This window comes from Carlito syrichta, unplaced genomic scaffold, assembly GCF_000164805.1.
Source record: "Carlito syrichta isolate Samal-C Ts95f unplaced genomic scaffold, Tarsius_syrichta-2.0.1 Scaffold308816, whole genome shotgun sequence".
Classification (NCBI taxonomy): Eukaryota; Metazoa; Chordata; class Mammalia; order Primates; family Tarsiidae; genus Carlito; species Carlito syrichta.
The window spans coordinates 297322-306179 of record NW_007252912.1 but is presented as its reverse complement, the minus strand read 5'-3'; positions in this window follow the sequence as shown (position 1 = coordinate 306179).

The window sequence follows — 8858 nt, the reverse complement described above, 5'->3', positions numbered from 1 at the left end:
AGGACTGGCCACCAGAGTCCCCTTGGGGTGTGTGGATATGAGGGCAGGGGTCTGCATCTGGTTCCAGAGATGGCTCTGAGGAGCTCACCCGTACTTCAGTCACTCCACACATTCCACTCCAAGTGTAATGAAAACCTCTACACAGGAAGGAAACAATACAAAAAGGCAAGGGATTTTGCCAAGGTAACACAGCCACTGAAGAGCAGGGCTAAGCCTCCAGCTCCAGCCATGTTTCTGCCATCGCAGCCCAGACAGTGACTCTTAGCCGCCTCCCTCAAATGCCAGAACATTTTCTAATTTACAACTGTTCCCAGCATACTACCTCCAGGGAAACTAAAGGCTTTGGATTCAAGTAGATGGGAAAATCTGTTTTTTTGTTTTTTGTTTTGTTGTTTGTTTGTGGTGAGTTCAATTCCAGAGATGATCTCCCTTTGTAGTCTTCACTGGAGTCTTCACTGCTGTAAAGCATTTACAGGATTCCTATGAGGAGCAGCCCCCTCAGCGCATCTAAAACAGGACTTTGCAGCCCAGAATTCAGTTCACGCTCAGGCACCTTCCCATGGGACAGACTCTGGACATGTGTTCCATTGCATAGGACAGCTCGACAGCTAGAAAGTAATTCAGGCCACATGGTCAAAGATCTCCTGACTGCACCTGCTTCTGGGTCAACTCTCTCGGCCATGTTCCCCTGATAGAGTGGTAAGCAGAGCCACTCTGGAGTCAGACCACCTTCCTCTGTCATGTGATTTTTGGTAAGTGACTTCACCTCTCTGAGCCTCACCTTCTACTGAAAGAGTTGGAATGAAGGCATGATAACGCCAGAGGCAGTTTTCCGAAAGGCTAGGAGTGGGGGAAGATTGGAGCCAGAGAGAACAGTGCCATGAGCTGCTGTGTGGGTCTCTGAGAAGGGAGTCTATCCCATCCGCCACCTCCTATCCCAGGGATAGGGAGAGATTTGGACCCTCAGGTTTAGGGGCTCCGAGAGAGGGAAAAGTTTGTGCCTTAGTCTGTGGGTAGGGTATAAATAATCTCCCATGAGAAGGTTCTGTGGCAGTCAAGTAGAAACGGCAGCTGGGTATGCCCAAGCAGCCTAATGTGTGAGAATCCCAGGGCGCATCAGAATATGTCCTGAGGCCCTAAAAAAGCATGAAAGACAGGCAGATGACCAGAAAAGGACACCCGGGATGTAATCAATGGAGCACTAAAGCAGACGAACCTAGACTATCCAAGCCAGAGGCCATGGCACAAATGCAGACCTCTGTGAGCACAGCAGAAGCCAAGGGTGACCACCCACGGCTGGCAAGGATGAGGTCTGTCTGCCTTCCTGAGCAGTAGAGAAAGATGATGATGACCAGGGACTAGACACCCTTTATCCCCTCACCTCCCACTCCATGTCATGAACACATAAGCTGTGCAGAATATAGCTGTGACCCTGGATGGGAGTGGAGGGACAGAGCCCTCAACTTTATTGAGTGTTCTCCTGAAATGACTGAGTGATCATGTACTTTCTTGACTGAATCTGCCAGGAAGTGATCAGGTTATAGTTCAAATGGAAATAAGTGCTGTAGAAAGTAATTAAGTAAATGAGAGAGCTGCCATTTTGGCACACTCAAGTAGTATTCTGACTCTAACATTTTCTACAGCCACAGGTGCACAGGCATCACGTAGACCTGCTGTTGCCCATCTGCTGCTACCATCCCACTTGATCAGGGACAAGTGGCTCACCCTCACTGAACCCCAGTCTCCTTGTCTGTAAAGTGGGGCTTATAACAGTATTGAAGCATCACAGGAGTTTTGTAAAAATTAATGATTTTAGTCACCAGAATAGCTAAACTTAAAAGAATGACAATGCCAAGGGTTTGTTAGCAGGGATGTGGAACAGTTGGAACTTTCATACATCGCTGTTGGGAGTACCAATCGGTCCACTTCAGAAAACTGGCACTACCGATGAAAGCTAAACGTGCATGTACCCAGTGGCCTACCAGTTCCAATTCTGGACAAAATAAGTGCTTATGTCCACCAAAAATATGTTTAAGAATGTTCACAGCTGCTTCATTCATAATAGTCAAAAACTAGAGCAAATGAATCAAGCTATAAAATGAAAGAAACTGTAATATATTCATATAATGGAATATTAAACAGCAATGAAAGAGAAACATACAATACCATGGATGAATCACAAGGACAATGTTCCATGAAAGAAGCTAGACACAAGAGACTTATCGTATTGAGTCCATTGAAATGAAGACCAAAAAAAGAAAAAACAAAAACCCAGGCAAAAACTAAGGTGAGAGAAGAAGGAATAATGGTTACCTTTGACAGGGAGTAGGTATTCATGAGGGAAGTATCTGGGATGTTACACATTTTCTATCTTGATCCAGGCGATGGTTTCATGGGTGTATGCATATATAAAAATTCAACAAGCTACAAGTATATGCGTGTACTTTGCTGCATGTAAATCATAACTCAGTAGAAAAGGGGGTGCCAGGCATGGTGGCTCACACCTGTAATCCCAGCATTTTGGGCAGGAGGATCGCTTGAGCACAGGAGTTTGAGACTAGCCTGGACAACATAGCAAGACCATATCTCTAGAAAAAAATAAAAAATATTAGCCAGGCATGGTGGTGTGTGCCTGTAGCCCGTTACTCAGGGGACAGAAGTAGAAGGATCACCTGAGCCCCTGGGAGTACAAGACTGCAGGAGCCACAAGCGTGCCACTGCACTCCAGCCTGGGTGTCAGACTGAGGCCCCAGCTCTATAAACAAACAAAGGGGAAAGTGACAATGTGATAGTGCACACAACATGCTTAGCATGGTACCATTGTCAGCTCCTGAAGGAACCTAGAGCCCCTGTAGGTATCTTTCACATGGCTGCCAAGACTGCCAACGGGATGTTGGGAGGGAAAGTGGGGAGTTTCTGCAAGGCCTAGTGCACAGGAAAGACTTACCTGCCCATGACTCACAAGTCCACCTGAGACCTTGCACAAAGCTACAGAAGGGCCATGTGTCAGCTTCCTTGTCTCTACCTAAGCCAGCCAATGCAATGCCTTCCATGCTGAGCCATGGACCAACATGGAAGATGCCATGAAAGCCCTAGGCAGAAGTGGCATCTACACCTAATGGTGGCAGAGAAAACTTTTTTTAATTCAAGAACTTTTATTTCTAGAACCGTTAAGGTCTCCCAGTGGGGCATCCAGAATGTTGGGTCAGGCCCCGCTGTGGGTGTGGGGTGTCTGGTGTGCAATCCGCTGCTGCATGAAAGATGCAAAGAATTGCACAGAAGTTAGATTAGAAAATGTAGTTTATTTAGAAATAGAGAGAGAGAGAGAGAGAGAGAGAGAGAGGAGATTCACCTCCTCAAGGTAGGGGAGGGGGTCAAAAATGAAGAAAACATGGTCTGGCCATAGCTCAAAAGCACATGGCCACACCATAGCTTAGCAAGGCAATTGCCCAGAAAACTTCTTGACCCACTTCTGTAACCCACACCATCAGAGGTCAGGAGCCCCAGGCTCCCCCTAGGCCCAGGCTAGATTGGAGGGTCTTGTCAAGCCAGCACGTGCCTATGCATGAGTTGGGAACTGAGCAGTGACACTGCCCAAATAGCATTCCTGTGAGCACAGCAACTAATATTCTTAGAGCACTGGCCTGCTAGGGCACTGAGCTGAGCTCTCCCTATATATTCTTTTATTTTATTTATTTATTTTTTATTTTATTTTATTTTTTTGAGTTGGAGTCTTACTCCGTCACCCAGGCTGAGTGCAGTGGCACACTCATGGTCACCCCAGTGTCAACCTGCTGGGCTCCGGCGATCCTTCTGCCTCAGCCTTCCAAGTAGCTGGAACTACAGGCATGCGCTACCATACCCGGCTAATTTTTGATTTTTTGTAGAGACAGCCATGTTTCCCAGGCTAGTCTCGAACCTGCAGGCTCAGGCAATCCACTCACCTTGGCCTCCCAAAGTGCTAGGATTACAGGCTGAGCCGCCGAGCCCAGCCTATATTCTTTTAATCCCACAACAGCCCTAGGAGGTAGTTACTATTATTGTCTCCATTTTACAGGAGCAAATGCAAGGCTGAGATGGGTTAAGTAAGCCCCAGGCCACACAGCAGGAAAGTGGGGAGGTGGGATTTGAGCCTAGGTCTGGCTAACTCTTCGCAGATGAGTCAGAGCTTCATGGAAGGGCATGGGCTACACTCCATTCCACCTCTACCCAGGGGAAAAGAGGAGATACGTGGGTGCCCCCATGTGCTCAGAGTTACCACGCTGGGCCCAGGCCAAGGCAGGGATTGCTCTACAGCCTGGTCCTGGTCAACCCCCAAGAGCTGCCAGCACTGACTGGCTCCAGTCGGCAGATGGTGCCAGAGTGCCAGAAGGCCGTCCCAAGAGCGCATCATAACTGGGCCTGCCCTCTTCCAAACTTGCCCTCCTGGACTGGCCCCCTCACTGAGCTGCCTCCAAAAGCCGCCCTCTCTCCTCTCCAGAACCCAGAGTCCTGCCCAGAACTCCTGTCTGCCATCAGAGGCTGAATGCCAATGCAGCTTGATCCTATGTTCACAGCCTGACCCTGGAAGTAGCCTCCAGCCCTCTGAGCCACAGTGTCCCTCTGTGAAATGGGGAGTTCATAGCAAGCCCTGGCAGCATGGGCTAGGTAGGCTCATTCAGGTGCAGGGCGGTGCTACCGCAATGCAACTAGGACTCTTCACAGAAAACAATGACAGGCTTGACCTACAGTCACCAGCTATGCCTCCCGCCCCGTTCCTATGGGGACCCAGGGAACCTCAGCACCAACATGCCATCTGAAGCCAGCACACGGGGACAAAGACCACTAGAGAGAAAGAGAGGGCAATCTGTCTGAAAAGGCTGCAGCCCAGCCATCCAGAGGACTCTGGAGATCTAAGCAGGCTGAGTTGCCAAACATCCGGGGAGCTAGCCCAGGGCAGTATCAGTGAGGTAAAGTCCAGTGTGACCTGAATATGTCCTACAAGTCAAGTGCCAGTTTATGACTGATGAGTGCCCAGTCCGGAAGGCAGGTCTGCCAAAGGACTTGTGCTAAGTAGCAGAGATTTCTCAAGGAGAATTTCATACCAGTCCCAGCCAGTTACTGGTATGAACAATGACATTCAGTTATTCAATAAACATGTATCTAGCACCCTCTCCCCCTCATGTTTTAGACAGTGGCAAACAGGAGAGAAAAAAAGGGCTTCTGCCTTCAGCGAACTCACCTTCTCATGGGCTAGAAGGCATAAGCACAAATAAGAGAATGTTAGGTGGATAAAGACGATGAAGATAATAAAGGAGGCCTAAGAAGAGAGCAATATGTTTGAGCAGAAACTTGCATAAGAAGGTCCCAGAGGAGGCCAGGTGCAGTGGCTCACGCCTGTATTCCCAGCACTTTGGGAGGTAGAGGCAAGAGGACTGCCTGAGTCCAGGGGTTCAAGACCAGCCTGAGCAACTTGGTGAGACCGCATCTCTACAATAAAAATAATAGAAAAAAATTAGCCGGGCATGGTGTCACATGCCTATAGTTCCAACTGCATGGAAGGTTGAAGCGTAGGGATTGCCTGAGTGGCTGTGAACGTGAGCACTGCACTCCAGCCTGGGAGACAGAGACGGCAGCTCAAAAGAAAACAAAAAACGAAAAAGTCCTCGGCCACAGAAAGAGGTGTGAGAAGTATTCAAGTAAAGTGTGTGTAAAAGCTCTAAGAATGAGCGTATACATGTGTTCAGGGACAGCAAGGCCAGTATCATTAGAGCTTAATGAACGGGGGAGAGTGAAAGCAGATGAGGACAGAGAAGCAGGTAAGCAGGAAATTAGGAAGAGCTCTGTAGGACATCTTAAGAAAGCTGGACTTCACTCTGTTTGCATTTAGCAGCCTTGGGTGATGGAGAGTAAACAGAATGTGATATAGAATGATCCCTCTTGTGGAAAATGGGTTGTAGTGGGGGTAAGAAGGGAAGTAGCAAGATCTTCTAGGAGGCTTGACCCAGGACACGGCCAGTGAAGATAAAAAAAGATGCATGTGACAGATGAGAGAAGCAGGGTTAAAGGATAACGGAATCAATGGTGGAACTATGTACTGAGATAGGAAACACCAGGAGTTTGGAAGATGAGGAATTCCGTTGGACATTTGAGTCATGCCAAGCAGGCAGCTGAATATATAACCAGAGCTCAGGGGAGAAGTTGGGTTGATGTCAACTGGGACTCTCCAACACATAGATTGGACCAGATGAGATCACCTAGGAAAGAGATGGAGAAAGTAGTTTGAGTACTGAGCCTTGGCTTGCTTTAATACTGAACAGTCGGAAAGAACTAGCAAAGGAGTCTGGAAAGCAGCAGTCAAAAGGGGGCTAGGGGGAAGCAGAGGTAGGGTTGTGGAAGACAAAGAAAGAAATGACGTCCAGGAAATTGTTTGGGTCCATAATTTCAAATGCTAAAAACAAATGTAAAGTCAGAAAAATATCTACTATATTTGGCAATGTGAAAATCACCTTGACAAGGCTAATCAAGGGGTGGTGTATTGATTTGAGAAGACAGAGAAGGCACTTCAGGGGTCCATGAAGTCAAAGGAGTTTGTTTTGGGGATTGAAGATAGAGCCATGTTTGTGCACTGATGGGAATAATGCAGTTGAAGAGGTCAAGGTTAGAGGTACAGCTGCAGAAAGATTGGTGGATGTGATGCTGGAAGAAGAGAGACATTGTCTGACGGCGCTTTGAGGCATTAATATGGCTAGGCCATCAGTGTTCTGGAGTACAGAGGGGAGATGCTGGCAATCTGAGAACAGTCCATGTGAATCAGTCCTTTTGAAGGCTGAGAAAGAACTAAGGCAGTGTAGAGCCTTGTGTGGCAGTAACTATGGTCCCTTTGACATTTGTATGGGTCCCTGCTAGTTTTGTCAACTCCTCTTGCCGTGTCCTGCTGCTCAGGCTCTGGTCAAAACTCAGCCTGAGCTGGGTGCAGTGGCTCACGCCTGTAGTTCCAGCACTTTGGGAGGCAGAAGCGAGAGGATTGCCTGAGTTCACGGGTTCGCAACCAGCCTGAGCAGCGTGGTGAGACCTCGTCTAAATAAAAAAATTAGCTGGGCATGATGGTTTGCACCTGTAATTCCAGCTACTTGGAAGGCTGAGGCGGAAGGCTCACCTGAGCCCAGCAGGTCGAGGCTGCGGTGGCCGTGAGCATACCACTGCACTCCAGCTGGTGACAGAGTCAGGCTCCGACTCAAAAAAACAAAAGCAAAAACTAAAAATCTCTCGGCCTGGACTACAGCAGGATCCCAACCTGCAGTTTCCCTTGCCACTACCCCCAATCTTCCACCCCAGAAGACAGAAATCGCTAGGGATGTTATCGGGTTCTACAAACTACACTTCAGTTTTCTCTCTCAAATGAGTGATCATCATCTTGTGGTAGTGTCTAATGCAGACTGGTGCACAGGAATACCTCTTTTGCATCCTTTAGGTCTCAGCTCAATGTTACCTCCTCAGAGACCACCAGCCCAAATAGTGTACTGGTAAATTTAACTAAAATACGTTTAAATAAACAAGTTTTAAAACTGTCACATCGAGATGTACTATTGCCATCAGCCAGAAAAATCCTAATTCACAAACTTACCGTATTATGCAGTAGAAACATGCACAACGGTATGCAAGCTTTGGCTAAAGGGGTGTCTTGCCTTCAACCCTGCTTTTTTTCATAACACATTATTGCTGACTTGTATATTTGTCACTCATGATTGTAAGCTTCACAAGGGCACTTTGTCTTGTACACCACTGTATTTATTCTGAGCCTCATAACACCTGGTATAACAGGTGCACAGTAAGTAGTTGTTGAATACCACTTGGCTCAGCGAGTGCCAAGTGGTGGTTTGCTTACCTCATAGAGGTTACTCCAACACCCTCGCAATACCTCCTCTTGCCCGATTCACTTACTGTGCTCTCCCAGATGGCAGCAGCCCTTACTACTCCCTGGCTGAGAGAACGAAACCCTCTTTCTAGAATCCCATTTCCCTCACCCATCCTCCCCTTGTTTTGCCCTTCTTCTTGTTCTTGTCAATTTAATCCTACCTCTGTCTTCCCCATATCTCTACCTCTGCCTTGAGACCTGAAAAGACTCGCAATTCCCACAGGTAAACAAGAACACGTAGCACAGGCTTGGACTATTAAGAGTGAGGTCCCAGTCATGGACTTTTAATGCAAAGACAGGTTCCTGCTGATCCAAGACTCAAACCAGACAGCAGATGGCCTTCAGGGCTAAGGTCTGAGTAGTTACCCACCCCCCACCCAAGAATCCCAGCTGAAAGCCAAAGCAGAGCCTGGATCCCATCAAGTTGGTGAGGTGGGGAAGGCTTTTCCTGGTCTACTGGATGTAGGCACAGAACCCCACAGTAGGGTGACCAACTGTCCTGGTTTGAGAATGAAAAGTTCTGCTTCCTGGAAAACCTCTAAGTCCTAGGCTAACCAGGTCAACTGGTCACCTATATTGGAGCTGTGCCCAACCACGGCCACATACGCACCAACTGGTGAGATAACTATTTTGCCTTCCTGCTTCAACTACTTCAGGGACACAGCATACTTCCACCAACTCACTTATTACTTGTAAAATAATTGAAAGCTCATCCGAGTTGACACAATACCCAAGATGTTAAACTAAAAGATGCAGAACAATGTGTCAGCATGTGTGTTTTAGAAGAGCAAGGACTACAATAATACACACAAAACTAACCTAAGCTGTTCCCAGAGAAGCAATTTAATTCTCATGATCATGAAGGGTAACAGAACACAATCACCCTGCAAAGGCACACTTACATGTGCTGGTATGACTGTGAAAATATCCACAACCATTAGAGGTAATCACCTCAGAGGGG